The sequence below is a fragment of the Mus caroli genome, unplaced genomic scaffold (assembly GCF_978045245.1).
Source record: "Mus caroli unplaced genomic scaffold, Mus_caroli_1 scaffold_2, whole genome shotgun sequence".
Taxonomy (NCBI): domain Eukaryota; kingdom Metazoa; phylum Chordata; class Mammalia; order Rodentia; family Muridae; genus Mus; species Mus caroli.
Window position 1 is genome coordinate 43,876,730 of NW_028227257.1, and position 20,566 is coordinate 43,897,295.

A 20,566-nucleotide genomic window follows, 5' to 3' on the forward strand; every position below is an offset into this window, starting at 1 on the left:
TATAAGCCAGTCACCTCTGGAGGGTTTGTTGTTGCTAGAGTTTGCCGTATGTTATGGCTCCTGCCTTTGTATCTCTGTGTTGAGTTCTATTTGCTAAAAATCTTCACAACTATCAGGACATTTCTAGAGTGGATCGACTTGTATGGGTTTCGGTGACCAATGTTCACTAGCTGAAAGCAACTTACTTTGGAGTATTCAGGACTTCTCTTGATTTTTACATTTCCTGCCAATACAATCCCTACCAGATGATATATAATGAAAGATATTTGTCCTACTTTGGTATCTGCTTCTCTTATGAAGTACAGATCAAAGCAACCTGGGGGAGGAAATGTTTTATTTGGCTGATAGGTTACAGTATATGAATATATACCCCAAAGTCATATAGCTGGATCTTGTGGGAGACATATATTCTGCTTTCTGCAGAACCTCCACACTGATGTTCAGAGTGGCTGTACCAGTTTTCACTCCCACCATCAATGATTAAGTGTTCTCCTTTCCCTGCATCCTGGCCAGCATCTGCTGTCACTTGCTTTATTAGTGTTGACCATTCTGGTTGTGGTAATATGAAATCCCAAAGCAGTTTTAATGTCCATTTCCATGGCTAGGAATGTTAAATGTTAAGTGTTTTTCATCTATTTATGTTGAGACCTCTGTTTAGTTCTATACTCTATTTTTAATTTGTAAAATTGTTTTCTTGATTTTTGGTTTTTTATTGTTGTTTGTATATTCTAAATACTAACCATATATTAGATGTATAACTGGAATTTTTCCCCATTCTGTAGGCTGTTGCTTTGTTCAAACAATGGTGTCCTCTGCCAACACAGAACCTTCCCATTGGTCTTAATGCCTGAGCTATCAGGGTCCTGTTCAGAAAGTCCTTTCCTGTACCGACAAGTTCTGTTGTATTCTCTTCTTTTTCTTCTATCAAATTCGGGTTATCTGGCCTTATTGTGAGATCCTTTATTCATTTGGAATTGAGTTTTGCGCAAGGTGATAGATTTAGATCTATTTGCATTCATCTGCATGCAGTTATCCAGTTTGCCTAGCACCATTTGTTGAAGATGTTGTCTTTTCTCCAGCATAAATATTTGATTTCTTTGCCAAAAATTAGTTGTCTGAAGATGTAGGGAATAAATTCTGTCCTAGACTTCAACTTTGTTTTATTGATAAATGTGTCTAAGTTGTATGCTAATATCTTGCCATTTGTATTGTTATAGCTCTGTAGTATGACTTCAAATCAGGGATGTTGATACTTCTAGCAGTTCTTTTATTATCCAAGATTACATTTATTAATTTATGTACAGTTTACCATGTTGCGGTAAATCTCCATCCCAAATATGCCCTGACAATGAAAATAAAACACAATTAATATGAATACATGCTGTGTGCCTAGATTGGGCAGATCTACCATTACACAACTATCTTCCACATCTATGAGACCCCTTGGAACTTTTGGTTTCTCCAGGCCGTGTGCTTCTGCTCTGCTTGTCTTCTTCCTCCTCCTCTATGTCTTCTCCCTCTTCCATTTTCTCCTTCTTCTCCCTCCACCTTTTGCTCCACCTTCCCTTTTACATGCCCAATCATCAGCTCTTCTTTATTTTACAAATTAAGGTGGGAAGCAGGTTTACAGGAAATCACCTGAGTGCTGACTCATTCCTTGTTCACAACCACTCACAGGAGAACAGAATTAACATCAAATAGAGTTAGCCCCAGGTCTATCCACAACATTACCATACCTTCATCTCTAAGATGAAGTCAACTTAATTTTGGTGAATGATCTTTTCGATATATTCAGTTTCTAAGTATTTTATTGAGATCTATAATTATAAGAAATCTATAATCATATAATCTATATTTTTTTTATTTTGAGACTCCATGGCTTTGGTATCAAGGTAATAGCTGTTTTGTAAAAAGATGTAGGTAGTATTCCTTCAGGTTCTGTTTTGTAAAATAATTTAAGGAGTACAGATATTAGCTGTTCTTTGAAGGTCTAGCAGGATCCATCTATCTGTGGGCTTTTTTTCAGTTGGGAGAGTTTTATTACTAATTTTATTTCACTGGGAATTATGGGTCATATGTATCAAAAATTTACCCATTTCTTTAAGGTTTTTCAGCTTGGTAAAATACAGATTTTTAAAAACATATCTTTATGAATTTCCTTCCTGTCTCTTGTAATATCTTTCTTTCCATTTCTAATTTTATTAATTTTGATTTTCTTTAATTTTATTTGCTTAAAAATTTGTGCATTTTGTTATTTTCAATACCCAACTCTTTGTTCTAGTGATTCTTTTTAATTTTGTTTGTTTGTTTGCTTGTTTCATTAATTTAAGCCTGAGTTTGAGTATTTCTTCCCATTTACTCTTTTTTGGGTATTCTTTCTTCTTGTTTTTTTAAACCTTTCAAGTGTATTATTAAGTTATTAATATGAGATTCCTGGTTATTTTTAATACAGGCACATAGTATTATCAGTGTTCCTCTTAGAACCACCTTCATTGTGTCCCATAGATTTTGGTATGCAGTAGTTACATTTTCCTTTGAGTCTAAAAGTTTTTAATTTTCTTCTTGATTCTGTCTTTCTCCAATTTCTATTCAATAGAGAGTTGTTTAATTCTCATGATGTTCTGAACTCTCCATCATTTCTATTGTTATTTTATTTTATTTTGCATCAAGACTCCACTGTATTGAGAAAGGAAAGGCCCAAGGTTTAAATGCACAAGCAAAAGGGGAAGTACAGATACTTATCAGCGGGAGGGGTGGGGCAATACAAGCAAAAGGAGAAGTACTTATCAGTGGGGGGGGGGGCAATAGAAATTTTTTCTTTTGGCAGCTACACGGGGAAGCAGGAACTTGGTAGTATCAGGGTGTGGTCAGGACATCAGTGATGACTTAGGGCTGGAACATTCTGTGGTTGTTCTCGGAATCAGTATGTCGGTGGCCTGCTTTTGACCCCCTTTTCTTCTCGGGGGGAGAGGCCCAATTCAGAGATCAGGACAATTGTGTTGTCTTAATGGCTCCCAACATCTCCCCAGTTTTAATATTTTTATAAAGGCATATTGTATAATAAGTTTGTAGCCACATTTTTAACGACCACCTAAACGTTTGTTTGCTCACCAGGTGATTCTCTAAAACCACAAAGGACACAAGGACAAGTCATCTATGAGGCTTGAATTAATGGTTCCAGTCTGTTGGGTTTAACCAGGGTTTTAGGAACGAAGCAAGCTCCGTGGGTAGAGGTAGAGGTCTGATCCCTAGAGTGTAATGTTAGGGGCCATGTACAGGATTGACTCTCAGGCCCACAGATTTTTACTCAGAGTAACCCTGACCTGCTCCTGTGCCGTTTTTCTTGGGCGATCTATTGTTATTGATATCCAGCTTTAAACCAAGGTTGTTGGGTAGGATATAGGATATAGTTTCAACTTTTCTATATTGGTTAAGACTTGCATTATGGGGAGTATACGCCCAAGACAAGACCATCCCCACCTGGTGCCAAGCAGCCAGGAGCCCAATATTATCATCAGGCTAGTGGCTGTGCAGGTGAGCAGACCACAGCTGAGATGACCCCTTCCCACTGCCATACTGCCGGGGCATAGCACAGTACTCATGGTACCACTCCTGAGATGACCCCAGACACCTAGAGGCTCTGGCCACCACTAAATTGGGCACGTAAGTGGTGGAAAGATGGGAGAGAAAAGGAAGCAGAAGGATGTGTGCACAGTGAAAAGAAGCAGACAGCCCGACATGAGTAGTTGGTGATGCCACCTAAGGCCATAGTGAGGTCTTGGCCTGTGCTGCCACTGAGGGCCATGTGTGGGTCCCTGGCCCTGCAGCATCAGGTATCTGTTACTACCAAAGGCCAGGAGGACTTCCCTGGTCTGAGCTGCAAATCGGGGCCATGTTGATGTCTGAAGACTATGTAGAACTGGCTCGTCCTTTCATCTGGGCATTGTGGGAGAGACAGCAGGAGAGATGGCCCCAGCCCTCGGCAGCTGTGCTATTTGGGAGAGTGGCCCCATACCTCTCTCAAGATGTACAGAAGAGCTAGTCCTGGTTGTGAGAGTTGTGAGTGAGGCAACTCTGAGGGTATGAGCATGGGGGAGGTGGCTCCCACAACTTCTCTGCCCTAAGGCCTCATGAGCCAAGATGTGATGTCCTCCCCAACCCTCTTGTTCCCTAGACACCGATGGCAGGCAGGAGAGTTGACCCTGGGGTCACAAGAATAGGAGAGGTAGTCTTGCCCTTCACTAGCCACAACACTTAGGAAGTTTGCCCAGTCTTTTGTCTGCTGCAGCACTTGGGGGAGTGGACCCTGAATTTCACCTGCACAGCAAACTAGAGCTGGTCATGCTAGAGTGGGCCCACTGCAAGGGCATGAGAGTGGGAGGGCTGGCTATGCCCCTTGCTGTCTGGAACAATGTTGGAGTGCTTGTCCTGATGGTGTGGGTACAGAAAGGCTGGCAGGCTGACCAGCTCAAATACCTCCTAGGCCCAGATCTAGGGCTTTGAGTTGGTCCACCTCAACATCTACTCCATCAGAGAACTCCTAGAGTGCACAAAGGGACCAGTCCTACAGATCCAAAGCTTCAGGATTTCCATCACAAAGGGCAACAACAGAATATCTGAGAGGAGTTCCAGTGAGGTTCTTGTATTGATAGCATAGCAGTTTCTAGTATTGAAGCATAGCAGAGGCCTTGGATCAGACCAATGACTCATTACAACAAACATTTGCAAGCAAAGAAGTGTGGATAGAAGGGTAAACTGTGAGACACACTGTGACACACTAGAGCAGGGCACTTGTAAGGGTGGAGGGCAGCAGGTAAGGGAATGAAGAATGAGTGGGTTTGGGGTGCATTATCCCGAGCTTTTGTCCCCGCCGGCAAGAACAAACTCAGGACAACCAGAATCTACTGCGGCAAAGCTTTATTGCTTACTTCTCAGGAAGATCCCGACCCCAGAAAATGGAGTCCCTTATATAGCGCTCAGTCATGACATTTCAGCACCTGATGTGGCATGACAGCTCTTGATTCGTTGCTCGCCCATCACACCACTATTACACCCCGAGAATGGGCAGTGACTAGGAGTGAGTTCACTCTCGCACTTGCGCACAAGGCTTGTTTACTAGTTAGTCACAGCGGAGGCCAGCACCATCTTATAATGGTGATTGCTCGCGGCACGCGCACGGCTCTCCACAGTGCATGATGTGAAATTCATAAAGATCCAATAGAAATTTTTTTTTAAAGACTTGCACTTGTCTCTTAATGTGTGTTCAGTTTTAAAGAGTGTTTCATAGACTGCTGAGAAGTAAATATATTATTTAGTGTTTGGATGGAATTGTAGATGCCAGACTTACCTTTGTGCATGGAGCTGAGGAGTCTTCCAGCCCAGAGAGAAATTAAAACACATGTCTAGATATCAGATAAACCCTGGAATATGGAAGTACAATTTCTACATTTTTAAGGTTTTGCAAAACAGGGCTTCTCTGTGTAGCCTTGGCTGTGCTGGAATTCACTCTTTAGACCAGGCTGGGCTCAACACCTAGAAGTCATAGAAATCCACCCATTTCTGCCTCTCAAATGCTGGGATTAAAGGCGAGTGCCATCACCACCCAGCTCAATTTCTACATTGTAAAAGCATAATAATTTCTTCTCTTCTCCAACACCACAGTTCTTCAGATTGGAGGAAAATCCAATTTGACAGTCATTCTTGGTCCCTTCTCATATCCCAGTTTGGTCTCCTCTTTATTTGTGTGCGACTCTGGATGCACCTCTGGGTTTCTAGATGGTTTCGCTGCCCGCAGGAGCTTGCTTTCCCCACAGAAGTGTTGGGTAGGGCCGGAGAGATGGCTCAACGGTTAAGAGCACTGACTGCTCTTCCAGAGGTCCTGAGTTCAAATCCCAGCAACCACATGGTGGCTCACAACCATCTGTAATGGGATCCGATGCACTCTTCTGGTGTGTGTGAAGACAACTACAGTGTAGTTACATATAATAAATAAATAAATCTTTTAAAAAAAAAGTGTTGGGTAGTCACTATCCTCAGGTGCAACTCTCATCCATAGAAAGAGAAAGTTGGAGAATAATTCTTTACCCTGGGTAGATGAGTTCTGGGATAAATATGCATTGTGCCTCACAGGATTTAATGGACCTGAGCTCTTAGCAGTAATAATTTCCATAATTAGATTTTTATCTTTTGATCCTCCTGTGTCAAAACTTCAAAATGTTTTCTCCCTAACAAACACTTGTGCTCTAAATCTTGTTAGAGAGTCAAATCTGGGGACACACCCTGTACAACTGACTTGTCTTCTTCAAAATCATAGTTCTTGGGCACTATGGTGTGGAGAGATCTCCATATCTCAATCTCCAAGTCACTGGTGTTCTTGTCTCTACTGCAGGGACACACAGTCTATGTCCAAGAAAGCCTTTTGTTTTGAATGGTCCTTTCCTTCAATAATAACTAATAAAGTAATAAAAAATGAAGCCTTTCAAGTTGTAGCATGCCTTTCCATCTCAGATGCTGCAAGTGTCCTGGGTGCCTTAGAAGCCTGTGTTGTTGAGAGCTCCGCGCTTTGCTGCTTCTCTTCTTCAATAGCTAGGAAACTGTGTTCTTGTAGTTCTGCTCTTCCATCTCCATTGCCTAGTTTTCACCCTCTGCATTCTCTATTTCTGCTTAAGTGGAATGGACTATAAGTTGGCAAAACCCTGTTTACAGAAGAGGGTAGATGTGATAACTTTATCAGCACATTTAATGATGATGTGGCCTGACAGAAATACGGATGAGTATGTTTTCAGTCAATATTTGAGTCAAAAAAGGTTTTTAAATTTTTCTAATCTCTCTCTCTCTCTCTCTCTCTCTCACACACACACACACACACACACATACACACACACAATGGAAAAACAAGTCTTAGCTCTTAAAACAAAAGTAGATGAAAGACTGAATGTAGCCTATGGGCCATACTTTTTTGGCTTTTTGGTTAGACTTCCAAAAGCAAAGTTTTGTTTGGACCTTATTGTCCTACTTAAGTCATTTCTGAAGGGTATTATTCAAAGCAAACTTAATTAGTGTTGGGATTGCATTTTTCAGTGTATCATCAACAAATAAATTCTCCAAGAATAGGCATAATATCCTTTACATTTTCCTCATATAGTGATTTGCGCAAATTAATTTATGATAACATGAAAGGTAGAAAGAATATTTGTTTTACTTTGTTGTGGCAAGTGCTGTACTATGCAATTTTACTCAGTCATTTCCTCATATGAAGAAGAAATGTCAAAACCTATACTAATAGGTTGCCATGACAACCAAATGATACCATGTCTTTAGCAAATGTTCATTGTTAATTATAATTATAAAATGTCAGGTAGCATTGTGATCATGGTTTTAAAACAAATTTTAAATTGAGAGTTTCACACATGCATATAATGTGCTTGGATCAAAGCCATTATCCACTTCCTCCTCTCTCATTCCTCCCCTATTCTCCCAAACCAACTTTTGTCTCTGACCTTCATCTTTTTGCTCCACTGAGTCCAGGAAGTACTGCCTGCATGTGCATAAGTATATAACTGTCTACTGCCACATGGAGAGCCATTCAGGGCTATAGCCATCCAAGTATTTCCCTTTCTCCTTCCAGAAATGATCAGATGTTCAGAGATGAGCCTCCATGTGTTCTGTCCTGTCCATACTTGAATTTTGGCTGACTTGATCTTGTAAATGCAGTCATAGATTATATAAGTTCATTAGTGTTATAGCCCTGTCATGTCCATCACATAATGTTTTGTCACAGATGTCCACTACTTCTGGCTCTCAGGATCTCTCTGTCCACCTCTTATGAGATTATCTCTGATCCTAGGGTAAGAGGTGTGATATAGATGTCTAATTTGAGCTGAGTGTTCTATTATCTTTTATCCTCTGCATGCAACCATTTTGTGTTCATTGCTAACTACTGAGAAAAACTGATTTAATGAGGTTTGAGCAGCACATTAATCTATGGGAATAAAGATAAAAACTAAGGGGGCAGTTTAATACTATGTCCACTTAACAGAATAATAGTAATAGATTCTTCCCTAAGTCCTAAGACATAGCCGGTCATAAGTTTTGGATCTAGCTAAACATACCAGATATGAGTTCAGTCTTGCAGAGTGGGCTTTAATCACAAAGTGGTTTGCTACTAAGTTAACATTTGTGTTATGACCACACCAGTGCGTATATCCTTCCAGGATAGTTAATATTGGAGTTTGCAGAGTTCACAACTGGGAGAGTTGGCTGAACACACTTTTTGTAGTGTGCATAGAACTGCCTGGTACTATGGAAGATAGTCACTAGGAATGCAGCTTGCAGATCTGTACTTCTCAATGTACTATGGCTCAACCATGTGTTGTATTCAGCAATAGAATCCTAACATCAAGTTCTGGAAGGTAACCAAGAGAAATGAAAACAGCCTGTAATAAGTAGGAGGCCAACTAACAACAACAAAAGAGGTAACCCATTCCAGGCAATGGGACTTTTATTGGATTGCCTGTGATATCTGGAAGCATTGTCCCTTTGCTCTAGGGAAATTCCTTCCAATGAAATTTCAAATGTAGTATCTACACATAACGAACATGGTACATTTATTTTTCTCACTCAGAATGATTTCCATTCATGTACCTGAAAATTTCATTTTTTCTCAAAGCTGAATAATAGTTCTTTGTGTAAAGTAACACATTTTCATTATCCATTCTTCAGTTGATGGGCATGTTGGCCCTTTTGCTTTCTGATTACTGTAAATAAAGCATCCATGAACACAGATGAGCAAATATCTTTGTAGTAGGATACAGAGTCCTTTGGACATATTTCTGAGCCATATGAGTGAATATATGGGTATATGGTAGACCTATTCCTAGGTTTTTGAGAAACCTTCACACTAATTTCCACAGTGTCTGCACAAATTTGCAACCCTAACAATAGTTAATACGTGTTCCTCTTTCCTACATCTATGTCACCATACAGATTTAGTTCAACCCCTATCAAAATTCAAAAATAATTCTTCACAGAAATTGAAAAAATTATCTTAAAATTCATGGAAACACAAAGACCCAAGAAATCCAAAACAACTTTGAACGATGAGAACATCACTAGAGGTAACACCATCCTTAAATGTAAGTTATATTCCAGAACTATAGTAATAAAATACAGCATGGTACTTGCGTATAAACAGACACCCAGAAACCTCCAGTCTTATGCACAGATTTGTAGGAAACAATCTACTGTGGCTTCTCCTTCCTCAATGCTCCCATTCCTAGGCATATGCAGATCCTGAGGCCACCCCCAGCTTTCTTCCCTCCTGTGGACCTTTTAGTCTTCCACCTCCTAATCTATCCCCATTCTTTTGTGTCAGCTCCTAACACTTAGTGGGCAAACCTTGTCAGATCCCAGAAGCGTTCACTACCATGTAACCTGCAACCATCACACTTTCCAGAGAGAGGGCAAGAGAAAACAAGCAATGGAACACCCACCTAACAAATGCAAACCCAGATTCCTAGACAACAGCATAAATTCATAACCAAAAACATGCAGGACAACATGTCCCACTAGAGCCTAACAATCCTTCTAATTCATCTTTTAGAACTGAAATGTAACTAAATAGCTAAAACATAACACAAAGAATTCAAAATAGCAATTATGAACATGATCTTATAAAGGTTATGAATAAATCCATTAATGAAATCAATGAATAGACAAACAGGGGAAGGAAATGAATAAAACAACTCAAAACTTTAAAGTGGAAATAGAATCAATAAAGAAAAGTCAATTGAAGAAAATCTAGATGTGAAAAATTTAGGAACTTGAACAGGAACCTCAGAGGTAAACTCCATCAACAGAATACAAGAGATGGAAGAGAGAATTTCAGGTATTGAAGACAAAATAAAAGAAATAATTATCTTGGTCATGGAAAGTATTAAATCTGAAAAAAATTCAGGCACAAAACATCCAGGAGGTCTGGTTCACCAGGGAAAAATCAAAGCTACAATAGGAATAGAGGAAAAGGAAACCTAGGTAAATGGCCCAGAAAATATTTTTAGTAATTTATGTATTTATTCACTTTACATCCCAATCACAGCCCCTCTCCCTCATCTTCTCCTAGTCCCACCCTCACAAACCCCTCCTCTTAATACTTCCTCCCCTTTTCTGAGGAGAAGAGAAAGCCCACCATGCAACATAAAGTTGCAGCAGGACAAAGCACATTCTCTACCACTGAGGCCAGACAGGGCAGCCCAGCCAGGGAAGGGGATCCAAAGGCAGGCAACATATTTAGAGAGAGCCCCCAGTCCAATTGTTAGAAGACCCACATGAAGTCCAGGCTGTACATCTGCTACAACTGTGTAGGGGTTATTAGAAGAAAATTTTCCCAACCTACAGAAGGAGTTTCTTTTCAAGGCACAAGAAGCATACAGAGCAACAAATAGACAGTACCATAAAAGAAACTCCTACAACATATAATAACAAAGCACTAAACATAAGGAACAAATAAAGAATATTAACTTCTACAAGGAATAAAGATTAAATGGTATCTAAAGGCAGATTTATTAGAATACATCCTGATTTTTTGATGGAGTCTCTAAAAACCATATGTATTTGGACAAATGTTCTATAAACTCTAAGAGACCACAGATGCCAGCCCATACTATTGTACACAACAAAACTTTTGTTCAAAATAGTTGGAGAAAGAAAAACATTCCACATTAAAATCAAGTTAAGAAGTATTTATCTATATACATAGCTCTACAAAAGACACTAGAAAGAAAACTTAAACCTGAAGAAGTTACTCACACCAAAGAAAACACACAGAGTAAATAATCTCAGATAAGCAAATCAAAAAATAAGGCCCACCCACAACAACAAAATAATGGAAATGCAAAAACACTGTTAACTGGTAACTCTTAGCATCAATGGTATCACTTCCCCAAAAAAAAGGCACAAGAGTAACAGATTGGATTAAAAAACAGGACCCATTTTTAAGCTCCGTTCAAGAAACACACCTTAACATTAAGGATAGACATCATCTCAGGGTAAAAGAATAGAAAAGGGGAGTCTAAGTGAATAGAACTATGAAGCAAGCCAGTGTAGCCATTTTAACATCCAACAAAATAGACTTCAAATTAAAACCAATCAGAAGAGATAGGGAAGGATATTACATACTCATGAAACATTGGTCAAGAGAACAGAACAATTCTTAACATCTATGCACCAAACACGGGACACCCAATTTTATAAAAGAATCACTTCTATAGCTAAAATCATATATTGATCTCTACAGGGATAGTGAAAGACTTCAATGCCCTACTCTTGCCAAATGACAAATTATCCAGAACTAAACAAAAATTGACAAATACAGAGTTAAATAATGTCATAAACCAAATGGAACTAATGCAATTCGCAGAACATTTCAGTCAAACACAGAGAATATATCTTCTTCTCAGCAACCCATGGAACTTACTCAAAATTGACTAAATGCTGGTATAAAAAGCAAGTCTCCACAGATATAAGAAAATTGAAATAACAATCCTATCTGACCACCACAAATTAAAGTTGGATATCAACAAAAATAGAATCAACAGAAAGCTTACAACCCCCTGGATTCTGAACAAATCACTACTTTGTGAAAACTGGGTCAAGATAGAAATTAGGAAAAAAAAACTTTTTAGAATGGAATGAAAATGAAAACATAGCCATCTCCAAACTTACAGGACACAATGAATTGGTTCATAGCACTTTAGCTCCTGAATCAAAAAATTGGAGAGAGCTCATGTTAGTAATTTAATGGCACACATGAAAACTCTAGAAGAAAAGGAATAAATCACCAAAAGATATAGACATCAAAATAATCAAACTCAGATATTAAATCAATAACTAAAAAACAAGCAAATAAATAATAATACAAAGAATCAATGAAACAAAGACTTGGTTCTTTGAGACTTATTGACAAATTCTTAGCTAAGTTAACTAAAAGGCAGAGAAAAAAATGTGTAAACTTAAAAATATAGAGATGAAAGGGGAGACATAACTACAGACACTGAGGAAATCCAGAGAACCATAAGAATATACAAAAGAAGTTGTACTCCAGCAAATTAGAAAGTATAAATGAATTGAGTTATTGAACATATAAACAATTTAAACATACCTATGACCTATAACTTTTAGTGAAATATAAGTGAAAATTAGTCTTTAAAAAGCCCAGGATGAGATGATTTAAAGGAAAATTCTAAATTACTAGACTTTCAAAAAGGGATTAATGTCAATACTCATCAAATTAGTCCACAAATAGAAACAGAAAGAAGTGTGTCCAATTCTTTCTATGAGGCCACAGACAACCCTGATACCTAAACCACATGAAAATCCAACAAAGAAAAAGACTTAAAGACCAATTTCCCTTATGAACATAGATTCAAAACTTCTCAATAACATTCTTACAAATCGAGTACAAGGACATGTCAAAAAGATCATCTATCACAATCAAGTAGACTTCAGCTCAGAGATGCAAGAGTGGTTCAAGATTCATAAATTGATAACGGTAATCCACAATATGAACAGACTTAAAGTCAAAAATCATACGAGCATCTCATTATGTACAAAAAAGGCATTTTACAAAATCCAACACCCCTTCATGATAAAAGTGCAGGAGACACTAGATATATCAGGGGTATACCTCAAAATAGTAGAGTCAATTTACAGTGAGCACACAGACAATGTCCACCTAAATGGAGACAAACTCAAAGCATATTCACTAAAATCAAGAACAAGATAAGGTTGCCCACTCTCTCCATACAATTTAATATAGTAATAGAAATCTAAGCTAGAGAAATAAGACATCTGACGGAAATCAAAAGGATACAAATAGGAAAGAATGGAGTCAGAGTATCTTAATTTACAAATGATATAATTGTATACATAAATGATCCTAAAAACTCCACCAAGCAATTCCTATAGATGATGGACACTTTCAGCACAGTAGCAGGATACAAAACTAATATATAAAAATCAGTAACCTTCCAATATACAAATGATAAATGGACCGATAAAAGTGATTATGTGTTTTAGGTATAAGGTAGAATAGTCTCTGAAACAATGTAGTGGTTCTGCAGAAGATATATATTTAGAGACTAGAAAATGGATATGATCTAGTCTTATCTCTACTGTGCTACTGTGTGAGCTTGGATTGGACCTATGTAGGATGATGATAATGTTCTTAACTCATCTGTAATATGGTAGCTAAATGACTATGATATCAGCATGTTACATTTAGCTATAATATTTGATATCTGAGATAGTGATGTGTGTGCATAAACAAAAAATTATCAAGAAGGTCCTTTGTGTATATTTTCAGTTCACATATTCTGTAAAATCTAATAAGTGCATCTAGGAGTGTGAATAAGGAAATGTCTTTGAATAAATAATGTTAGTTGACAAACTGATATAATTAAATATATTTATTTTATAATTATTTTGTATAATGATGTAATATTGTTGTTATATAATTAACCCCCCCCCCCCAGACAGTTAACTTTGAGTCAATAAAATGGGAGATAATCTTGAGTGGTCCAAACTTAATTAAATGAGTCCTTAAAATGGACTGGACTTTTCCTAAAGGAAGTGATAAAAATAGGATTCAGATTCTAGCCTTTCAAAAGCAAGATGCAGGGGCTTAAAGAAGTCCAATAGAGGCCAAAACCTTGAGGCACAGAACCAAAGGAAGCTTAGGAACCAAGAATGACCCCTGACCAGTACCCAGCATGCAAGTGGAGTAGCTAGCTGTAAGTAAAAAAAACCTGAATTCTTAAAAACTCTTGAGTTTTGGGATCATGAGCCTTGGGGCATCATAGTCCACATAATTAATGTCAGCCTGTGAGACTCTGAGTAGAGAATGATCCATGGTAAGATGCCTACACTTCTAACCTACAAGATTGTAAGCAGGAGAGCTGGTGGCACATGCCTTTAATCCCAGCACTTGGGAGGCAGAGGCAGGTGGATTTCTGAGTTCGAGGCCAGCCTGGTCTACAAAGTGAGTTCCAGGACAGCCAGAGCTATACAGAGAATCCCTGTCTCAAAAAAACAAAACAAAACAAAAAGATTGTAAGCAGGTATACAGTTTTGTAATAAATCTGTGGTCCTTTATTATACAGCAATAGAAGACAGATACAGTATCAATGTATCCAACTGGGTGATGAAAGTAACTAAAAACAATACAACAATGTTAAAATTTCTGATAGGTGTAGTCTGTTCATATGTTCTGCATTGTATTCTCTGAAGGGCTGAATTAGTGATTAGGAGCAGGGCTGCCTGAGCTGTGAGTTTGAGCTCCGCCTTTTTTTTATGAGATGAAGAGACTTTGGAAAAGGAACATCTGTGAGATTGGAACATGGAAAGTTTATTTTCTTATAATATTAACTTATAAAGCAAGTAGAGTTTTAAGAATGAATCAATGGCGATGTGTGTGAAATACTAATGAGAGGTTTAGATCAGCATGGGTAGTATGACACTATTCTTATGTCCATTCCCCTCACACAGGGAACCAGCGACAGATCAAAGTAAGGATACCAGCAAAGTCCAACTCAGTAAGCCAATGACTTTTATTAGGGTTCCTTGCAGGAATATGAGTGAGAGGTTACTTACAGAAGCAGAAATGACTCAAAGACAACTGTGTCATCAAAGCCACCCCAGCATGGATGACAGCTCATGAAATCTGGAAATCAGGAGTGCACTGTACAACCTACAAGCAATTCTCCAAAGTATAGTGTCATTTCCAGGTAGCTCAGTAGATCTGAGACCCTTTCAAGCAGCCGAGCTCTGCTTCTTTTAGTCAGCTCATTGGTCTCTACTTCTTGCAGTCCTCAGCTGGTCTGAACCTGTCTCTCAGAAGTCATTAATGTTATGCATTTATTTTTAGAATTGGATGGATATGGCCAGTTTCATGGACTTCCTGAATTGTTAAAAAGCTTTTCTGCAAGAGTTTTCTGGTTAGGTCTCTATGTCCATGTTAAGTACCATGACCAGAAGCAACTTGGGAAGGAAAGAATTTCTTTCACTTTAAGGTTGTAGTCCCTCCTGAGGGAAAGTAAGGGCAGGGTTTCAAACAGGAAACCAGAGGAAGGAACTGAAACTTGGGCCATGGAGGAACACTGCTTACTGGCTTGCTCTTCATGTTATGCTTAGTCTGCTTTCTTATTGCATCTAGAACAACCTACCCTTGTGTGACACCATCCAGAATGACCTAGGCTCTTCTATTTCAATTATTAATTAAGAAAATATATCCATAAACTTGCCTACTGGTCAGTCTTGTGAACATATTTTTTCAATTGAAATTCCTTCTTCTCTGATGATTGAAACTCATGTCACGTTGACAGAAAACTAGTGTGTGGTAGTTTGAATGAGAATGTCAAGCCACTTAGAGACTCATATGTTTGAATACTTGATCCCCAGTTGGCATAAGTGTTTAGGAAGGATTAGGTATGGCCTAGTTGGAGGACATTTGTCACTAGGAACAAGGTTTGATGTTTCAAAACACTCACAAATTTCCCAGTACGCTTCTCTGCCTACTTATGTATCAAGATGTGAGCTCTGCCCTGATGACAGCCACCTGTCAACATGCAGTCTCTCCATATCATGGACTCTACGACCATTTATATGCACTGTTTTCATAAGTTGTATTGCTCATGATGTTTTATTACAGCAGTAGAGAAGTAATTAAGACAGAATGTTACACATTCCTTTCAACTTCCTGTGGAGTTCTTTGCTTCAGCAGCAAATATAAGATTAGAAACAATACAGAAAAGATTAGCATGGCCCCTATGCAAAGATGACACAAACATTTATGAACCATTCCATATTTTTCTTCTCAGGTTTTTGAAGATTTCAAACACATTTGTAACAAATTGTGAAGTTACATCATGTATTATAAAGCAAGGGTTTTCAACCTTCCTAACACTGAGACCCTTTGATACAGTTCCTCATGTTGTGGCGACCCCCAACTGTAAAAGTATTTCATTGCTACTGCATGTAATTTTACTACTGTTATTTATCATAATGTGAATATAACTCTGTTTTCTGATGGTCTTAGGTGACACCTGTGAAAGGGTCATTCAAGCCCCCCAAAGGGGTCAGTGGTTGAGAAGCACTGATTATAAAGGCCAGATATATGAAATCAACTGTCAACAAATATAAATAGTCACAGAGAGAGAGAGAGAGAGAGAGAGAGAGAGAGAGAGAGAGAGAGAGACAGAGACAGAGACAGAGACAGAGACAGAGACAGAGACAGAGAGACAGAGAAAGAGAGAAACTTGTGTCTTAAAGAGCTTCCTCCCAAGATGGAATGTTTTATCCTCTAGGAAATTGCTACTTAGCAGCATGTAAAAGAAAACCATGCGATTTGGCTGGGTGAAGGCAATCCATATCTTGAACAGTGTCTAGTACACAATAACAGGGAGACATGTTAGTAATTGTAAGGTCCACATTGACAGTCCACTGACACTTTACAAGCGTACTGAAACTACTCAGGGGGAAATAGTCTTTTAATGGTGGGGCAATATTGCATATGCTAATCAGTGAGACTAGCTCTTATTATCACATACAATGTGAATTAAGAATGGAACTGGCAAGATGGCCAAGTGTAAAAGCATTTGCCTCTAAACCTGACGATCCCAGTTCAATCCCTGGGACCCACATTATGGAAAGATAAAATGTACTCTGCAATTTTTCTTCTAACTTACAGATGAGTGTTCAGGGCCCATGCATAGACACCCCCACCACATGTAAATAAATTAATGTAAATGTCTTAGAAGAAAAAGGGCAATTTAGTAATGTTGAATTAAGCAATGATTTCTTAGATATGATCAATCCCAGAGCCATAAAAATAAGCAAAAGATACAAATTAAATGTCATTAGAAAAACCACAAGATCTTTCTTCTTTTTGAGACCAGGCCTAGCCCAGTCTTGGCTAGACTTGCTTTGGCTGACTTGCAACTCACTCTGTAGACCAGGCTGGCCTCAAATTCACAGAGATCTACCTAACTTTGCCTCCCAAGGTCTGGAATGAAAGACATGAACCACCATGTTTAGCAGAACTTTTGTCCTTTAAAAGACACAACATTAAAAAAATTAGTAGGAAGTAGGCATGCTATAAAATGAGAAAAAAATTAAATCACACATCTAAAAAAAGAACTCAACCTGAAATGTATAAAGAACATCTGAAATTCACCTAAAAATGGCAATCAACTTTAAAAAGGCAAAGGCTCTGAACAGATATTTCTGCATTAATAAAAGAAGACAAGAGAATGAAAGACACAAGGCTATTCAGGCAATCGATATGTACACTAAACATGCTTGACTCCAGTAGCAATCTTGATAATGTAACACCACCCCCCAGACACACAGAGGCAGGGATGGTTATTACAAAATGGTAATAATGCAACAGTGATCTCTGAAAGAAAGTCCATCTGTCCTGTCCACCCAACGGGCGTTCCTGCTTCTTCTCTGCCATTCCTGGTACTGCACAGTCTCTTCAGGACTGCTTACGTCCAGTCTGCTTACTGCTCAGTTTCTCTTTAGGTGACAGCTGTCATCTTTATCAAGTAACTGTTCTTTTCTGAGTGTAATTTTTTGTTCCCTGTCAATCTCTTAGTTTTTCTTGGATTGGTTCAAACCATTTTCCATTGCTAACTTGGAGACATGGCATGGGAAACAATGAAAGTGTTCTAGGTTGGGTTTTTTTTTTTTTGTCTTTTTTGTTTTTTCTGTTTTGTAACACATCCTATTAGCAAAAGCAACTCTTAGAGTAGAAAATATTAAACTCACAGTACCCCTTAACACAGAATTTCCCACTTTTTCTAAGAGGGATGTGGACTAACCTCTCCATAAAGGAACAAAGATTTAATTTTTAAATCAGAACTCTGATAATTATGCCTCTTTGCTGGTTCCCATTTGGCTTCAAGTTTTGTTATTTTGACATAATTCCTAATGATCTTGAGATAATGTGTATTTATTTCTGTATAATAAATGATGTGCTAATTCCCCCTAATTTATGTTGTGTCATAAATACCTATTTTTCCATTGTATATTTCAAACAGGTTTGGACTATGTCCAGATAATGAATCTTTTCCTTTAATTAGATATTTTCTTCATTTACATTTCAAATGCTATCCCGAAAGTCCCCTATACCCTCCCCCTGCCCTGGTCCCCAACCCACCCACTCCTGCTTCCTAGCCCTAGCATTCCTCTGTACTGGGGCATATGATCTTTGCAAAACCAAGAGCCTCTCCTCCCATTGATGGCCTACTAGTCCATCCTCTGCTACATATGCAAGTAGAGACACAGTTCTGGGGGTAATGGTTAGTTCATATTGTTGTTCCTCCTAAATGGTTGTAGACCCCTTTAGCTAGCTCCTTGGGTACTTTCTCTAACTACTCCATTGGGGGCCCTGTGGAGGAACATGAATCTTTTTTTTTTTCACTGTTTTTTTTTATTACATATTTTCCTCAATTACATTTCCAATGCTATCCCAAAAGTCCCCCATACCGCCCCCCACTTCCCTACCCTCCCATTCCCATTCTTTTGGCCCTGGCATTCCCCTATATTGGGGCATATAAAGTTTGCAAGTCCAATGGGCCTCTCTTTCCAGTGATGGCCGACTAGGCCATCTTTCGATACATATGCAGCTAGAGACAAGAGCTCCGGGGTACTGGTTAGTTCATCATGTTGTTCCAACTATAGGGTTGCAGATCCCTTTAGCTCCTTGGGTACTTTCTCTAGCTTCTCCATTGGGAGCCCTGTGATCCATCCAATAGCTGACTGTGAGCATCCACTCCTGTGTTTGCTAGGCCCCTGCATAGTCTCACAAGAGACAGCTATCTTTGGGTCCTTTCAGCAAAATCTTGCTAGTGTATGCAATGGTGTCAGCGTTTAGAAGCTGATTATGGGATGGATCCCTGGATACGGCAGTCTCTAGATGGTCCATCCTTTCATCACAGCTCCGAACTTTGTCTCTGTAACTCCTTCCCTGGGTGTTTTGTTCCCAATTCTAAGAAGGGGCACAGTGTCCACATTTTGGTCTTCATTCTTCTTGAGTTTCATGCGTTTAGCAAATTGTATCTTATATCTTGGGTATCCTAAGTTTTGGGCTAATATCCACTTATCAGTGAATACATATTGTGTGAGTTCCTTTGTGATTGTGTTACCTCACTCAAGATGATGCCCTCCAGGTCCATCCATTTGGCTAGGAATTTCATAAATTCATTCTTTTTAATAGCTGAGTAGTACTCCATTGTGTAAATGTACCATAATTTCTGTATCCATTCCTCTGTTGAGGGACATCTGGGTTCTTTCCAGCTTCTGGCTATTATAAATAGGGCTGCTATGAACATAGTGGAGCATGTGTCCTTCTTACCGGTTGGGACATCTTCTGGATATATGCCCAGAAGAGGTATTGCTGGATCCTCCGGTAGTACTATGTCCAATTTTCTGAGGAACCGCCAGACTGATTTCCAGAGTGGTTGTACAAGCTTGCAATCCCACCAACAATGGAGAAGTGTTCCTCTTTCTCCACATCCTCGCCAGCATCAGCTGTCACCTGAATTTTTGATCTTAGCCATTCTGACTGGTGTGAGGTGGAATCTCAGGGTTGTTTTGATTTGCATTTCCCTGATGATTAAGGATGTTGAACATTTTTTCAGGTGCTTCTCTGCCATTCGGTATTCCTCAGGTGAGAATTCTTTGTTCAGTTCTGAGCCCCATTTTTTAATGGGGTTATTTGACTTTCTGGAGTCCACCTTCTTGAGTTCTTTATATATATTGGATATTAGTCCCTTGTCTGATTTAGGATAGGTGAAGATCCTTTCCCAATCTGTTGGTGGTTTTTTTGTCTTATTGATGGTGTCTTTAGCCTTGCAGAAGCTTTGTAGTTTCATGAGGTCCCATTTGTCAATTCTCAATCTTACAGCACAAGCCATTACTGTTCTATTCAGGAATTTTTCCCCTGTGCCCATATCTTCAAGGCTTTTCCACACTTTCTCCTCTATAAGTTTCAGTGTCTCTGGTTTTATGTGAAGTTCCTTGATCCACTTAGACTTGACCTTAGTACAAGGAGATAGGAATGGATCGATTCGCATTCTTCTACATGTTAACAACCAGTTGTGCCAGCACCATTTGTTGAAAATGCTGTCTTTCTTCCACTGGATGTTTTTAGCTCCCTTGTCGAAGATCAAGTGACCGTAGGTGTGTGGGTTCATTTCTGGGTCTTCAATTCTATTCCATTGGTCTATTTGTCTGTCACTATACCAGTACCATGCAGTTTTTTATCACAATTGCTCTGTAGTAGAGCTTTAGGTCCGGCATGGTGATTCCACCAGAGGTTCTTTTATCCTTGAGAAGAGTTTTTGCTATCCTAGGTTTTTTGTTATTCCAGATGAATTTGCAGATTGCACTTTCTAATTCGTTGAAGAATTGATTTGGAATTTTGATGGGGATTGCATTGAATCTGTAGATTGCTTTTGGCAAGATAGCCATTTTTACAATGTTGATCCTGCCAATCCATGAGCATGGG

The 20,566-nt window shown here is 38.9% G+C and overlaps 1 pseudogene; it reads left to right on the plus strand.

The window, feature by feature from the left end:
- The first annotated feature begins 15,763 nt into the window (after positions 1 to 15,763).
- LOC115030417 (U6 spliceosomal RNA) lies at positions 15,764 to 15,864 on the plus strand (annotated as a pseudogene).
- Positions 15,865 to 20,566: the final 4,702 nt, after the last annotated feature.